We start from the raw sequence: 17,052 nt of genomic DNA on the forward strand, positions 1-17,052 counted from the left end.
TTGATTCAGCATCTCTCAACACTTCCATCTTATATAATGAGCACAAATTGGGATATGAACCCCCAAGCATCAAAAGCAAAAATGTTGTGAAAATAACATTATCGTAGTGATGAAGATGATCAGAGAAACTTAAAATATGACTTATGGCAAATCCTTCAGGCCAAATGAATCTCTCATCCTGCAAATACTCTTGAGTCCTTGACGATCTTTCCTGCAAGAACATTCCATACGCCCATGAGCACAATGGCCAGCTCTGAACCCCATCAACCAAAGAATTCAAATACTCTTCTCTAAATGCAGCTTGAAAATTTATAATAAAACTATCAGATCCCAGAGGGGTGATATAATAATCCAAACAAGTATGGAGTCTCTTGTCTGAAGATATCAAAGCAAAATTGTAAACGGATGATGACAGTGCCATGTCCCTAGTTCAACTCCCGAATCTGAGATCTCAATAATAACACTTAAGTCACAAATGCGATGTGAAAATTGGAGAAATACGTGAGAAGCATTTTTGTACAATGTCTTAGCTTCTAGAACCCAGAATATGATCAAAATCTAGCAATTTGCAAAAGTAGCAAAGTTCACCCTCAAAGGCATTTGATCAAACATGTAGCAAATATAACATATGAATCTACATAAACGGAAACAAATTCAAACGCCGGCACATCAAAGGAAATGAGTCTTACATGGAAAGTCCCCTTTTCACCCAAGGAATGAGCCTCACACACCCAAACCGAATCGCCCATTCCCTTACGTCCAGGTTGTTCCTGCAACACCACACACCCAATCACTTTCGTCCAGGTTTCATCAAACTCCTCTCCTTTTGGGGGAACCAAACAAACCAGAATTTTTCTCTGTCGCCCATAAAGATACCAAATACCAAATATACAAGAAACTTTCCAGATATAGATAGGGCAGGTTTTGATGTGCGATTATTTTGTCTTTTTTTTATTAATATTTTTTCAAAATTGTGAATACCAAAAAAAAAAAAAAAAAAAAAAAAAAAGCAAAATCGGTCCAAACATTCTATTAAATTTGGGTGAATTAAATTAAATATAATACACGTGTTCTCTCCTTAGTTTTTGTGTGTGAATTCACTTTTAAAACAAATTCAGCCAAAATAAATTGAGTTGAGTTGAGAAAAAAAAAAAAAATGAATTTTGAGTTTACTGATCCAAACGTGAATTCAAAGAAAAAAAAAATAAAATTGAGTTGGACTTAGTGGCTTCCCAAAAAATAAATTTCCCTTGGGCAAACATGACTATATGATAGAATTCAAGTGGGCTTTTCATCTTATACGAAAAAAAAAAAAAAAAAAAAAAAAAAAAAAAAAAAAAAAAAAGGTTAAAAAGCCTTAAAAATTTTCATTTCTTTTTCATTTTTCCACACTTTCTCAGCAACCTACAAACCAAAATAAATAAATAAACAAGAAACAATCAAATTTGTGGGTAAAAGTATCCCGTCGACGCATTACATACTACAGGAAATCAAAAGGAAAAAAAGAAAAAAGAGAGATGCTTACCTTTGTGGATTGATTGTGGTGTGGCTCGGTTGTTTTGCAACGGAAAAAATGGAGAGAGAGAGAGAGAGAGAGAGAGGTGAGTTTCGAAGACTGCCAAGAGAAAGAGAAAGACAATTAATCGCCAACTGCCTGCCGTCAGGGCGTCAGGTGTGCAAATTGTAGAGACCGAAAGTGAAGGCGTCGTTGTTTATTAAGGTTTATGCGTGATGTGAGTAGGATTTAAGGGGGGCCTCAAATTTATTTTTTTTTACACAACCGAAAATTATCAAAATTTAAAACCTCCGCATCAATAATCATAAGTAGATCGAATTCTCTATATATAATTAGCAAATCATCACATTCAATACTGTAACACAAGCTTCAGTTTTATTAAATATGGAGTTTCATCGAAACAAAAAAAGCAGCACACACAATTATGAAGATAAATACCAAAGCTCTGTTGTACGTGTAGCCACAACGACCTGCTATAATAGGACCATATATATGGAGACTAGACAAAAAACACACTATATACTATCAATCCGTTATTATTATTACACGTACAACGTACACCATATATACTCAAGACAGGGCCGATGAAACTCCATTAAAGAAACAAGTCAAATATTGGCTTCGTCGTCGTTGTTCCCTTCAATTACAATTGCTTCAACTTCAACTTGAGGACACTGGGGGATGCAGGTAATGATGAAAGTAGGAATCGCTTTGAGGGTGTGACAAAACCAATCCAGTATCATTTCATACCAAGGAGATACGATAAGCAGCATGGGAAAGACGATCCAGAAGAGTGATAATGGGAATAAGAAAGACGCCACCAATGAAAGAGTGAGGGGAGCGGAGAAATCTCCTGCCCTCAAGCGAAGTGACTCCACACTAAGAATAAGAGGGAGCTTGGCAGAGGTGAAGAGGAAGATCACTAGTATGGGAATGACAAGAGACAGACATGCCATCACAAAGATTGGATTATTCAAGTTAGGATCCTGGACCCAAGGCTTGGATTGGGGTGTGAGGATCACCCAAATGGTGAAATTGATGAGCGGAAGAAAAACATATCGCAAATCTACCAAAACCTTCATTTTTCTCTGCTCTACAAAAAAAAGGAAAAAAAAAAATACAGGGTGCTGACTGCTGAGGAGGCTAGGAAAGAGCAGAGTAGGCAGGGCGTGAGTTGAATCTCTGAGTTTGTTCATAACTTGATACCGTATTTTATAGAGGAGAGATGCTACAATCGACAAAAGCTACGGGAATTAGAAATGCTAGGCTAAAACGGGAAGAAAAAACTGACAAAAGGGTGGACTAAATATTTCATACCATCTATGGTTGCCAAAAGGGTAAAAGGGGAAGAGAAGGGAAGAAAAAGCTACAAAAGGGGGGTGGGACCTAAAATTTCATACCATCTATGGTTGCCAAAAGGGTAAAAGGGGGAGAAAGGAGGAGAAAAAACTACAAAAAGGGGTGGGACCTAAAAATTTCATACCATCCTATTATTGCCAAAAGGGTAAAAGGGGAAGAGAGGGGAAGAAAATGCTACAAAAAGGGGTGGGACCTAAGATTTCATACGATCTATGGTTGCCAAAAGGGTAAAAGGGGAAGAGAGAGAGGAGAAAAAACTAGAAAAAAGGGGTGGGACCTAAAATTTCATGCGATCCTAATATCCTATTGTTGAGAAAAAACTAGAAAACTACAAAAAGGGGTGGGACCTAAAATTTCATGCGATCCTAATATCCTATTGTTGCCAAAAGGGTAAAATGGGAAGATAGGAGAAGAAAAAGGTACAAAAGGGGTGGGACCTAAAATTTCATGCTATCCTAATATCCTATTGTTGCCAAAAGGGTAAAAGGGGAAGAGAGGGGAGAAAAAACTAGAGAAAGGGGTGGGACCTAAAATTTCATGCTATCCTAATATCCTATTGTTGCCAAAAGGGTAAAATGGGAAGATAGGAGGGTTGATGGGGACAAATGTTACGTTCCGCGAAGAGGGTTGATGGGGACAAGTACATGCAAACTGACGTGTCTTCGACTGTTGTCAAAGATTCCCACCGCATTAACATTTTGCTTGTGTTAGTTTATCTCTCTTTTTCTTTTCTTTTCTTTTTTTTTTTTCTTTTTGATAAATTGTGTTAGTTTATCTATGTTGCCTAATCATGCCAGGGCTAGAAACTTTTTTCTGTAGAGGTTAAAAGTTAAAAAAAAATTGTTGGTAAGGGTGAGTAAGTTAATATTTTTTTACTTTTTTAAAAAAAAAAAAAAAAAAAAAAATTGAGATGGGTGATGGCTCCCGCCTATCCTTCTTAGATCCGTCCATGCTAACATGTAAAATTTGGAGAAACGAAACTGAAAAATAAAAATAAAAGTAATATTTTCTTTTTTATAAGTTCATTTTTATAACTTTGTGTGAAAATAAAAACGCTCGTCAAGGTTTATACTGATAATAATTTTAGATTACCTATGAAATGCAAAATCGCTATTTTATTAAGAAAATAAATAATTTTTATTGAAAATGTAAAATGCCTGAGTAATGCTATAGTAAGTAAAAAGCGACGAAATGCCTTTTTTTTTTTTTTTTTTTTTTTTCGAGAGCAACATGGGAAAGGAAAAATGCAGAAACTTGAATAGCGGAGAGACTACGCATGAGGAGAAGATGCCTTCCCCAATTTTTGTTTATTAGGCTTCATCAGCTCTAAGTTTCAAAATGGACTTCTTTTAAAAAAAATAAATAAATAAAATAAAATAAACTTCTTTTATATATGTATCTTGCGGGCAAATGCGTTTTTGGTTGAGATTAAAAATTTCATACAATGCTATGGTTGCCAAAAGGGTAAAATAGGAAGAAACAACTACAAAAAGGGGTAGAACCAAAATGGTGAGATTAAAAATTTCATACGATGCTATGGTTGCCAAAAGGATAAAATGGGAAGAAACAACTACAAAAAGGGGTGGGACCAAAAGGGTGGGACTAAAAATTTTATACTATAAGAAACAACTACAAAAAGGGGTGGGACCAAAAGGGTGAGATTAAAAATTTCATACGATGCTATGGTTGTCAAAATGGTAAAATGGGAAGAAGCAACTACAAAAAGGGGTGGGACCAAAAGGGTGAGATTAAAAATTTCATACGATGCTATGGTTGCCAAAATGGTAAAATGGGAAGAAACAACTAGGGGTGAGCAAAAACCCGTATACCCGCAAGACCCACCCCGACCCTCAAAACACGGGTTTTTTAAGTGTTTTTTTGTGGGTGCGGGTTGAGTTTTGCCCAACTCGTGCGGGGTGGGGCGGGGCGGGGTGGGGCGCAGGTTGGGGTTTTAAAAAACCCCGAGGACCCGCCCCACCCCGCAAGAAAAAAATAAAAATAAAAATAAAATTCTAAAATATACCCTCAGTCCCTCACAGTCGCACACGTCACTGCCTCACTTTCATCTTTTCTAGAATCTTCATCTTTTCTAACCCTAGCGCCGCTTGGAGGCTTCACTCATGTTCGTCGACCATGGCGATCCGGCTTGCGAGAACAACCGCGACATCTCCGAGTTCACTGTCTCTGATCCGGAGATCGATGGCAGGGGTGGCCTTTGGTGGGTCCAGACCTAGGTAGGCCTCCTCCTCCTCCTCCTCCTCTTCTTCTTCATCAACATTGATCGTCACCTTCATCGTCGACCACAGAAATAGCATTAAAATTTAGGCTTGGTGAATGTTTACAGGGTTTGATCAATGGCGGAGGAAAAGTTGAATACGGAAGTTTCTGTTGAAGAAAATGGGATTAAGAAGCCTGTGAATGGCAAGGAAGAGGCCTTCGAGCCTTCTTCGACCTTGGAAAAAGATGAAGATGAGGGGAAAAAAGAGGAAGACGAGGGAAAAAGTGATGGTTTCTTGTTAGATGATTCATTGGCTTTCTTCTTCTTCGTATGCTTGTTGCTGCTTGTGATTATATTTAGCTGTTTTTTGTGTTACCTGTGGAACAGTTAGATACCTAGAGTAGGCATTGAACTGGGTGAGGAAGTGGGTCTGTGAGTCACTAGTTCAACCAGTTGGTTACAAGTTGGACAAGGTATTATAAAAGAAAAAGATATGGATTAGATGATTAATGGGTGTTCTTGTGTTCTTCTCTGTTTGACACAAATTCTGGTCTGGTGTGTGACCTTTGGGTGTGATTTGGGCAGATCAAAAACTGTACAGAATCCCCGCTGATTCCCGCCTTGTGCATCCCCTCCCCATCCCCAAGCGCCCCGCACGGATGCAGGAAAATTTTAGCGGGGTACAAGGCCAAAAAAGGGGCATCCCCGCCCCCCCCCCCCCCCCCCCCCCCCCCGCTGCCCCATGTTCAGCCCTAAAAACAACTACAAAAAGGGGTGGGACCAAAAGTGTGAGATTAAAAATTTTCATACGATACTATGGTTGCCAAAAGGGTAAAATGAGAAGAAACAACTACAAAAAGGGGTGATACCAAAATGGTAAGATTAAAAATTTCATACGATGCTATGGTTGCCAAAATGGTCAAATGGGAAGAAACAACTACAAAAAGGGGTGGGACCAAAAGGGTGAGATTAAAAATTTCATAAGATGCTATGGTTGCCAAAAGGGTAAAATGGGAAGAAACAACTACAAAAAGGGGTGGGACCTAAAGGGTGAGATTAAAAATTCCATACGAATCATACGATGCTATGGTTGCCAAAATGGTCAAATGGGAAGAAATTACTACAAAAAAGGGTGGGACCAAAAGGGTGAGATTAAAAATTTCATACGATGCTATGGTTGCCAAAAGGGTAAAATGGGAAGAAACAACTACAAAAAGGGGTGGGACCAAAAGGGTGAGATTAAAAATTTCATACGATGCCATGGTTGCCAAAAGGGTAAAATGGGAAGAAACAACTACAAAAAGGGGTGGGACCAAAAGGGTGCGAAAATTTCATACGATGCTATGGTTGCCAAAATGGTCAAATGGAAAGAAACAACTACAAAAAGGGGTGGGACCAAAAGGGTGAGATTAAAAATTTCATACGATGCTATGGTTGCCAAACGGGTAAAATGGGAAGAAACAACTACAAAAAGGGGTGGGGCCAAAAGGGTGAGATTACAAATTTTATATTATACTATGGTTGCCAAAAGGGTAAAATGGGAAGAAACAACTACAAAAAGGGGTGGGACTAAAAATTTCATATTATTGTTGCCAAAAGGGTCGGTCAATGGATTAAAATTAAAATCTCCCTCTCTCTCACCCTAGAAGCAAGGAATCGAACGTGTATACAGGGGCGGAACCCGCTTCTACAATTTGAGGAGCCAAATTGAAAAAAAATAAAAATAAATAAATTGTAGGTGCAAAACTAAAAAAAATTAAGAATAAAATTTTAATTTTAATTTTTTTTTTTAGAAAACTTTGGAACTAGGAGGGTCAGGCCCCAAGCTTGGTAGTAACTCCGCCCGTGTATGAGGGATTTTTTTTAAAAAGTAAACGTGTATGAGGGATGTTGATTGTTGAGACATATGCAAATCAATACCTGTTTCGATTTCCCTTTGAGGGTTGACGGTAGGGGTGGGCGCGGGCCGGATTCACATGTTTCCCACAACCCGCCCCGCAATGAATGGGTTTGAAAATTGAGATCCACAATTCGCATAGTGAATGGTCAAACCGCTGGGCCTCGGGTCACGTTGATCGGGATGGGTTCATGCGGGTTCGGGTTTTTTTTTTTTTGCCCAAAACAAGAAAAATAATTCACAATCTTGTTAACCCAGTTCAAAATTTGAAAATTCCAATTGAATCAACCTCACCAACAAACAAGAACAAGAAAAAAGAATCAGAATTACCAACAAACCCAACTGTAAAGAACTTTTTTATTCTTTTCTGTGATTGTAGATTGAATGGGTACATGTATGTGAGGATGTAGAGATGGAAGTATATATAAGAATGGAATAAGAATATAGATGAAATGGATAGGGCAGAATTGTATTGAATGAAATCAAAGGTATACAATCTGGGCAATTCGTGACTATAGTCGTGAATTTAATAATTTTTTTTAGGAAAAATTTGATGAAATCAAAGGCAAGCCCCTAGTCGTGACTCTTACAATTTTTTTGGGAAAAATTTGATGAAATCAAAGGCACACCCCTAGTCATGACTTATAATATTTTTTTGAAAAAATTTGATGATACGAGTATAAAGGGACTGCGGGGCGGGGTGGGTATGCAGGTGGAAAAAAATTTAATACTGCAACCCGCCCCATAAATCACGGGTTGGCATATTTAGGGTCCGCACTTTTTTATAAATGTCTTATATCCATTATTGACGAGGCGGGTTGGTGCGGGGCGGGGCGGGGCGGGTTCGCGAGTACGGGCGGGTTTTGCATACCCCTAGTTGACAGGGACAAATGTTACGTTCCGCAAAGAGGGTTGATGGGGGCAAGTGCATGCAAACCCTTTGCAGTTTGCATGATGTGTCTTCAACTGTTGTCAAAGATTCCCACCGCATTAAACATTTTGCTTGTGTTAGTTTATTTATTTATTTATTTATTTTTTGATAAATTGTGTTAGTTTATCTATGTTGCCTAATCATGGGCAGAGCTTGCATGCAGGAACGGAGCTATAAACTTTTATTGGTAGAGGTTAAGAGTTAAAAAAATTTATTGGTAGGGATTAATAGGCTAATTTTTTTTTTTTTTGAATTGACGGGGGCTATGGCCCTGCCAGCCCCCCTTAGATCAACGAAACTGAAAAATAAAAATAGAATTTTATTTTTATAACTTTGTGTGAAAATAAAAAGGCTCGTCAAGGTTTATACTGATAATAATTTTAGATTACTAATGGTATGCAAAATCGCTATTATATTAAGAAAGTAAATAATTTTTATTGAAAATGTAAAATGCCTGAGTAATGCTACGGTAAGTAAAAAGTGACGAAATGCCTTCTTCTTCTTTTTTTTTTCCGAGAGCAACATGGGAAAGGAAAAATGCAGAAACTTGAATAGCAGAGAGACTACGCATGAGGAGAAGATGCCTTCCCCAATTTTTGTTTATTAGAGCACTAGCAGCAGATTCCCAACCATTTTTCCTATTTTAGGAAAAATTTAGGGAACCGAACCACTTTTTTTTTCTCTCTATACAAAAACACCCCACAACAGCTTCCATTTATCTTTCCTTATATATTAAAATAATATTTATTTATTATTATTTTTTTCTTTTTAATTTCATTGCAGACTTTCCTCCTCCTCTTCTTCTTCTTCTTTCTTTTTCTCTTTGAGACTTTTTTTTTTTTTTCTCCCTTCCGGTTCTCTCTCAGATTTTCTCATTTTAATGATCCCCCAACTCACCCCCTCTCTTCTCCACCTAAACTCTCTCCCCCCACGCACAACCCACCTTCCGGTTCTCTCTCAGATTTTTTTTTTTTCGTCTTTCTCTCCCTCTCTCTCTCTCTCTCTCTCGTCTCCATCTTCTTCCTATTTTTTCTATCTATTTTTTTTCTTTCTTCCATAAACTCTTCTCTCTCTCCCTCTCTCCATCTTCTTTCTCTCTCTTGTCTGCATCTTCTTTGAGGTTGAGGAATGAGGACGACTGAATGAGAGAGGAGAGAGAGAACTGTTTTTTAAGGTTGAAGAATGACGATGCGTAGAGGAGAGAGGAGAGAGAAACTTTTTTTATTATTATTAAAATAATATGTTGGGAAGCTACAGTACTTCCCAATGTATTGAGAAGCACTGTAGCTTCCCAAGGATCCTCATCTAAAATGAGGAAGCTGCTGTGGCTCGTATTTTGCACATTTTTTTCAAATTTTTCTTATTTTAGGGAATAGAACTACTTATAGGGCATCTGTTACTAGTGCTTAGGCTTCATCAACTCTGAGTTTCAAAATAGGCTTTTTTTTAAAAGAAAAAATAATAATAAATAAATAAATTAACTTCTTTTATATCTTGCGGGCAAGGCGTTTCTAAGGTGTATAATGTGTAGTGGGTCTAAAAGTAAAATGTACGTAGTCCAATTATATATTTTTAGGCTTAAAAGGATAAATTTAAGTAGTGTAGTTTTTTAAAAAAATTAGGAGTAATTACATTTTCCCCCATAAACTACCGGCCAATGTTATTTTGCCCACACGAACTACCACTTCGACCAAAAGAGAGCATCAAACTACCATTTTTATACACTTTGCTCCATTCCGTCAGGAATTTCGTTAATTTTGGATGGAATATGCCATTTTTTACCGTTAATTTTGACTTAAAGACCAAAATACCCTCTACAGTAATTAATAAAAAATATTAAAATTAATATATTTTTTTAAAAAAAAAACCAAAAACCTGAAGGAAAAGGGGTGGCTGCCGCCACCCCTTTTCCTTCAGTCTTTTTTTTTTTATTATTATTTTTTTATTTTAAAATGAGGGTATTTAAGTCATTTTTTAAATTGAGTTAGGGCATTTACGTCTTTGCATGAATTAGACTGACAGAAGGGGGCAAAGTGTGTAAAAATGGTAGTTTGATGCTCTCTTTTTGTCGAAGTGGTAGTTCATGGGGGTAAAATGACATAGGCCGGTAGTTCATGGGGGGAAAAGGTAATTACCTCAAAAAATTATATATTACAATTTTATTTTAAAATTATTTTTCTTATTTTTTGGTTTGCATTATCTGTTTATTACTTAAAGCAACCAGATTTTCTAAACAATAGAGAAAATCAATAATAGATCAGTCAAAAGAACGATGTCTTTTGCAATGGTTCGCAATTGACATAATATATGTTTATTTATTAGAGTTACCTTATAGGGTATGCTAGGGAATACCAGTCGTTTCACACCTTCGGTAGTTTAAAACGTTTTTTAATTGTAGTGTAATTTTTATGTGGAATAGATCGGTGTGAAACTAGATACCTTATCATTGTGGCCTAATTAGGGTTTTCATGTCTTGTGTATGCTTATTAGGATGTTTTATAGAGTAGTAAGCTAGAGAGCATTAGTCACCCCACACCTTTTGTAGTGTAAACGTTTCAATTGTAATTTAAATATTTACGTGGAGTTGTTTAATGTGAAACTAGGTACTTTTTTATTATGTTTTAACGAAAGTGTTTTCATGTCGAGGTTGTCGTAATGGTTGACGCCCATTACACACTCATATCATGCTTGTTAGGAATATCTATTTAGACTTTAAGCATTTCATTAGTTGTGGATTTGATAAGATCATTACCCTAAGTTTTCTTTTAAGTTTCCTTTCATTTTCTTGTTTTTATCTCTAGATTCGTTGTAGCTTCAATTCTACAACTTTACTTTTGTTTTTATTTTTAAGTTAAGTTAAATACGCTCTTTGAATATCCCGTTACGCATTACAACCCCCCAATCCTTGTGGTTTGATAACCCTTACTATAGTACAATTGATTCGTACTATTGCGAGTGGTAAAACTTATAAATTTAAACTCCACGTACGGAGTCGTCTAGACTCGAGCCTACCACTAGCAGATCTTCAAATCTCCTTAAACACCATCTCTAAGTTATAAAGAATTAAATACCGAATTCTGTATTTTTTACATGCCTAGAGACCTCTATTTATAGACTCAGAAGACCGAATTCGAGTCTGATACGATTTTCTCTAGGCAGCGTTTAGACGGCCGCTAAGAGTGTCCGGACAGCCAACTGTGCAACCGGCTTTTCATAATGCGCTTAAATTATTTTATGAATAAGACTGCGTCTGGACGATGTTGCCCTATTGTTCGAATGGTTGCACTTCTGCTGCACACAATTTCCATAATAAGGACTGGCGTCCAGACGGTGTTGCCCTGATGTCTGGATGGTTGCAATTGCTCTCCACGTCTTGCCTTATATAGTATGGCGTTCGGACGATGTAGACCATACGTCCGGATGTATGCAGTTGTCTTCTCATATATGTGTATGCGAAATAAATCCTTTTACTTGTTGAACACTAAATAGCGTCCGGAAGTGTTGTTGAGGCGTCCAGATGTGTTGCTGAGACGTCCGGATGGATGTAACCTCTGAACTGTTAGAAGCTTCTGGACACTGATGGGAGTTCAGACGGAAAATACCATGTCGTCCAGACGGATGTTGCTTGACTGATGAGCGTCCGGACAGTAGACAGGATTGTTCGAACGGATGCTTGGGATCCAACTTCTTTGGCTTGGAAATTGCACAGAATCTTCTTAGAACTTTTTGAAGCACATATCTGAATTGAAGACTCTGAAATTAACGGTATCCCTGATTAAGAAGCAACATTACATACAAGTGATTTTGTCAAACAGAATGCAGCCAATTACAAACTAATAAACCCCATAAATCCAACCTTACTCCACATCTGGGTCTACATGGTATGCATAGTCTCATATGCCACTATAATGTTATCATTGATGAAACATCCAAGAATAAAAGCACTATGGGATGGAGAAATAATACCTGGCAGCACCTCCTTGAGCCGATTATCCAAGACCTTAAAAATTAGTTTATATATAATATTACACAAACTAATGGGTCTAAAGTCAGTGACACTACGAGGTGAAGCACTTTTTGGAATAAAGCAATATTTGTGACATTAATCATAGGATCCAGAAAATTAGTATTGAAAAAATGCAGGATAACATTGCAAACCTCCATATGAATAGTGGCCCAGTTTTGTTGGAAAAAACTGGCAGTGAACCCATCTAGACCTGCCTTTAGGATTGCTATCTAGTTAAGTGCAATGCTTATGTATTCCATAGTAAATTCTGCCAAGAGTCAATTATTCATGGTTGGAGTGACCTTTCTTTGAACAAACCTGGTACTGGATTCCACCTCCAAATTGACCCTTGCCCTGAACAAATTAAGTCTGAAAATAATTCACAAAAGCCTCTTCAATCTCCTCTTGAGTGGAACATTGCTTTCCCTCCAGATCTAGAATATTTTCAATATGGTGGCTTCTATGCTTTTGGCTTGCACTAGTATGAAAAAATTTGGTATTTTTATCACCAAATTTCAACCAATTTTCCTTTGCCCGTTGCTTCCACTTTAACTCTTCTTATTCAAGGAAAGAGTGAATTTCTACTTTAACTTGACACTCTTGTTCAAGTTCAAAATCATTATCCTTCATTTGAAGGGTTTGCACTTCCAGCTCCTTCATTTTTATTTTTTCCTCCAAGTTGCCTCCTTCCTTCCTGACTCACTTCTAGAAAACTCTTTGGCAGCCTTTTAGTTTATTTCTCACTTTTGTCCATGCTGCTTCAGAGGAGTCACGAACCCTCCACACCTACTTTACCAGATTCTCATAATCCTTGTGTTTCTCACAACTAGCTTCATATCTGAATTGTCTTCTCTTTCGCCAAACCATGTCGTGATGTTTGGAAAAGAACACAAAGAGGGAGTTGTGATCAGACCAGCTTCTGGGCAAAACATCAACACTCACCACATCAAAAACATATATGGTTGTTAAATTGTAAGTTAAATCAAGAATAATATCTTACCAAATGGTTTTCCTGTTTCTATAGGGAAACTTTTTTTAAATACAGCTTCTTGCTTTTCTAAGTTAAAAAATAGTTTTTCAGTCCAATTAACTAAACACTTTTCTATAAAGAAAAAATAAGAAAATTGTATTTATTTTTTATTTTTTTTAATGAATAAGTGAGCAGTATTATTACTAACAAACATCAAAAAGAAAATTGTATTTCAATTCTTTCCGAAACAAAAACATGTTTTTCAGGAAAAAAAAAAATTTAGAAATTGTTATGGTATATAAGTGAAAGAAAAAGAGAATTAAAAAAAAAAAAGTTGACGAAAATTTTAATACATATCTTGGATTAGTAGAAAACCAATGCTTAACTCTTAAAATCAAAAAATTAAAAACTGGGGTAGGATGTCAAGATCTTCTTCTTCTTTTTTGCTTTCTTTTTTTTTTTTTTTTTTGAAAAAAAAAAATGATTCCGTTAAAAAATAATTTTTAGAATATATTTTTATTTTATTTTTTTTTTTTAAAAAAATATTCTGATATGATATAAAAGGCCAAACTAATTTTAAGTATTTTGTAATATTTATAAATGTTTTTGTTTTAAAAATTGAAAATAAAATGAGGAGAAAGAAGTATATGATTGATTGATCAGCGACAAATGGCTAAGAATAGAGGAAGTCGAGAGGAAGTCTATGCATACCCCGCTCCAACCATTAGCTCCTGCTCCCGTGTACTTTCAGAACCCCAAAGACGGAAGACCCAAACCAATCAATCTCTGATCAATCTGCAGTCTGCGGCGACTGATCTTTTATCCCGCAACCCGTTACAGCCAGAAGAAATGAAGCTCTCCCTCAATTTCCGAGACGACCCCCACCAACACCAGAACCAAAACCAAAACCCAATCCTCAAGGCAAAAATACCCATAACCATCTTCAACCAACCCTTCATCTCCTCCACCACCGCAACTACCGGCAGCTCCCCCTCAGACCTCTCCTTCTCCCTCTCCACCAGCTTCCCCTCTGGTCCTTCTCTCAAGCTCTCCTACTCTCCCACCCCCACCACCACAGCATCTACTCCTTTCTCTCTCTCCCTCAAGTCTGGCCTTGGCATCTTTGGCTCCCCACACAACTCCCCCCTCGTCTTCTCCGCCCATTTCTCCTTCTCCCCAACAAACACTCCCGTCCCCACGTTCTCTCTCCACTTCAAGCCACAATTTGGTCACTTTTCCCTCAAAAGATCGACTTTCTCTGACCCCGGTTCTAATCAGATTTCTGAGCCTTTCTCCAACGGTGGAGATAAAGTGAATTTTGGGTCTTTCTCCAATGGTGGGGCCAATTTGGATTGTGGGTCACATTCAAACGGTGAATTTGGAAATGGGTTTGTGTTAGATAGGTCATCTGTTTGGCAGGAGGTGAAATTGGAGCCTTGTAGTAGCAAAGATGGAGTTACAAACTCTGATTACAGGGAGAATTGTGGGATTCATTCTAATGGTGGGATTGGGTTTGTGCCAGAGAGGCAATTGGCTTGGAAGAATAGTGGGAAAGACGGGTTTTTGTCTGGAGTTGCGGTTTTGGCAAGGACGGTATTGCCAGTAACCAAAAGGGTTATGGTGAATTTGCGGTGGGGAGTGAATTTTCCATCTGATTTGGGAAAGAGAATGCCGTATTTGACGGTGAGTAAGATTGGTATACAGAGGGTTCAGCAGGTGGAGGTGGAGAAGAACAGTGGTGAGAGTAATGCGGGTGATTTGGAACTTTTGAAGGGAATGTGGTTTTGGATGAGAAGGGATTTGGAGGTTTTGGAGAAGGAAAATAAAGAGATGAACCAGGATTTGGAGGAGATGAGAACAAGAATTTCTGCTAAAAAATTTCGCGGGGATAGTGATGTTGTAAGGAAGAAGGTTTCACCACCTAGCAGTGAGAGTTCTAGCGCGTTTGAGCAGTGGAGGGGCAAGAAAAGTGGCGGAGAAGAGAATGTGCGAAGAGAATCGAAAAAGTCCTTGAATCAGGTGAGCGAGATGGAATCTGAATTGCAGAGAGCTCTCAAGGCAGATGTGGAATCTGAATTGCAGAGAGCTTTAAAGGCGGCTTCCTCATAGCAAGGTCTGAATATTTGCAATGCTCAATCTCGCTTTTGCTTTGCATTAAAATTATATAGTAAATAAGCTTTTGTTTTTGAGTAAACCCTGGCCACCCACTGGATGCAGTGAAGAAGTAGCATGGAATCTACACAATGCATAGTATGGCAGGATTGTCTAGCGTAGTGTAACTGGTTACAATGCATTCTGTTTAGCTTTGTATCAATCTTAATTAGAGTTTTTATGATATTTTTTGTATGTATCTTAGTGGATGTGAGAAAGCAAATGTAAAAGGAATGATGTTAGGACCTTTAGATATGTTTGGCATAATTCTTGAGAATTAAGCCTGGGATAATTTCCCTAGAAGTTCTAGACAGTTTTGTGTGTATAGTAATGGTGTTATAAATGGTTAATTGATTTTGTATCATAAAATTGAGCATGAAGGTTTATAATACTCTCATCTTGATAATGAAACTCAATTGAAGGAGAACTCTGATGCTTGTTGGGGCTGTTCAAACTCATTCTGGGATCTAAAGCTTATTAGTGAAGATTGTCCTTTGTTGGGGCCAGTGGCTCATTAAAAAATGAAAAATGTCTTTCACAAAAGAGTCATACATGTAATGAGCATAGAATAATGGGCAATCTCTTATATTTTGTTAATAGTATAATCACGTCAAAGGACGGAGGAGCAGAAATGGCTAAAGAACACTAAGTTTGATATTTCATATGACAAAGCATTTGATTTTCATTTCACCCACTGCAGATACTTTGAATCTTATAATCATGTTGTGTCACTTATAGTTTGATATCTCTGCGAAAAAGCATTTGATTTTCATGTGCATTTCCTTTCACCTATATTGAAGGCCTGAGTCACTTGGCATGACCAATGTGAATACATTTCTTGTTGCTCAGACTAAAAAAAAAAAAAAAAAAAAAAGAAAGAAAGAAAAGAAGAAGAAGATGTAGAAAGATTACTTCTCTTGTTCAATGAAGCAAAAAATCTCATCCACGCACTGGTCTACCTTGTCAATCATATTCTTACAATATATTGATAATTGATTCTGCTCCGTATACTTCTTCTTGGATTGAAACTTTTAGCAGTTTTGTGTAAGTGACATAGTGGGTGTAATCAGGGTTGATGGCATGATGTGAATGCATGGGTTAGGAGAATCAATGCATGTTTGACTAGCACCATATGAGTGTCCATGACATCTTATTCCTCCTCCAATGTTTCCCAATTTTTTTTTCTCCCTATTATATATGTCTAGGAAATGTATTGGACATGGCTGTGGAATGTAGTAGTGCTGGTAAGTTAAAAACCTGTCATTAATATAGACTAAATGCCCACAAGGGTTAGGTTACTCGTTTGGTGTAATACCACGAGGCCGGTTGTTCGAATCTCTTCAATTATTTGATACATAGTTCTTGTGGGGGTTTTGTGTATCCGGGATTTACCTGATAAAGATGGGTCTCAAAAGAGCCTTGCCCTGGAGGAGTTCCTCATCTTTTTTTTTCTTCAAAAAACTGGGCTAATTTTATAGGCCGTTGGAGCATTACGTTTACTTTTAGAGAAACCATTAATTAATAGAGAAGTGACCTTCCTAACAAAATCCTTGTTATTTGCTTCATTCGATAAAGTGTAAGGAATAAAGTTGTGATGCAAGATGCATGCTCTTCTCTTAGCAACTTAAAAGAGTAATTTGGTAGAACAGTATTAAATGCTTCATATAGTAAGAACGTTTGTGTTGTTTCTATCTGTCAGTTTCATATATTTGATCAGAAACGACGATGGAGATCCAAACAACCAACTCCTTTAGATAACCTCCGATCAATGTTGGCATTAGTCCAGTCCAGTGGGTAGTAAAAGTAATGATTGGGGAGCAGGACTATTGTCATTGAAGCACAAAACAAGTCTACCAGCAGCAATACTCATAATTATGAACAATATATTAAGGGCCAGTCATGTTTTTCCTGGGATGAAAGTTAGAGTAGTTTTTTTGGTAGCAAATGGCAGAGCAGGGCACACGAAATGGAGAGAAACCATTTTGTGGTTTAGATTAAATTTCA

Source organism: Alnus glutinosa, chromosome 13 (assembly GCF_958979055.1).
Source record: "Alnus glutinosa chromosome 13, dhAlnGlut1.1, whole genome shotgun sequence".
In the NCBI taxonomy this organism is placed as follows: domain Eukaryota; kingdom Viridiplantae; phylum Streptophyta; class Magnoliopsida; order Fagales; family Betulaceae; genus Alnus; species Alnus glutinosa.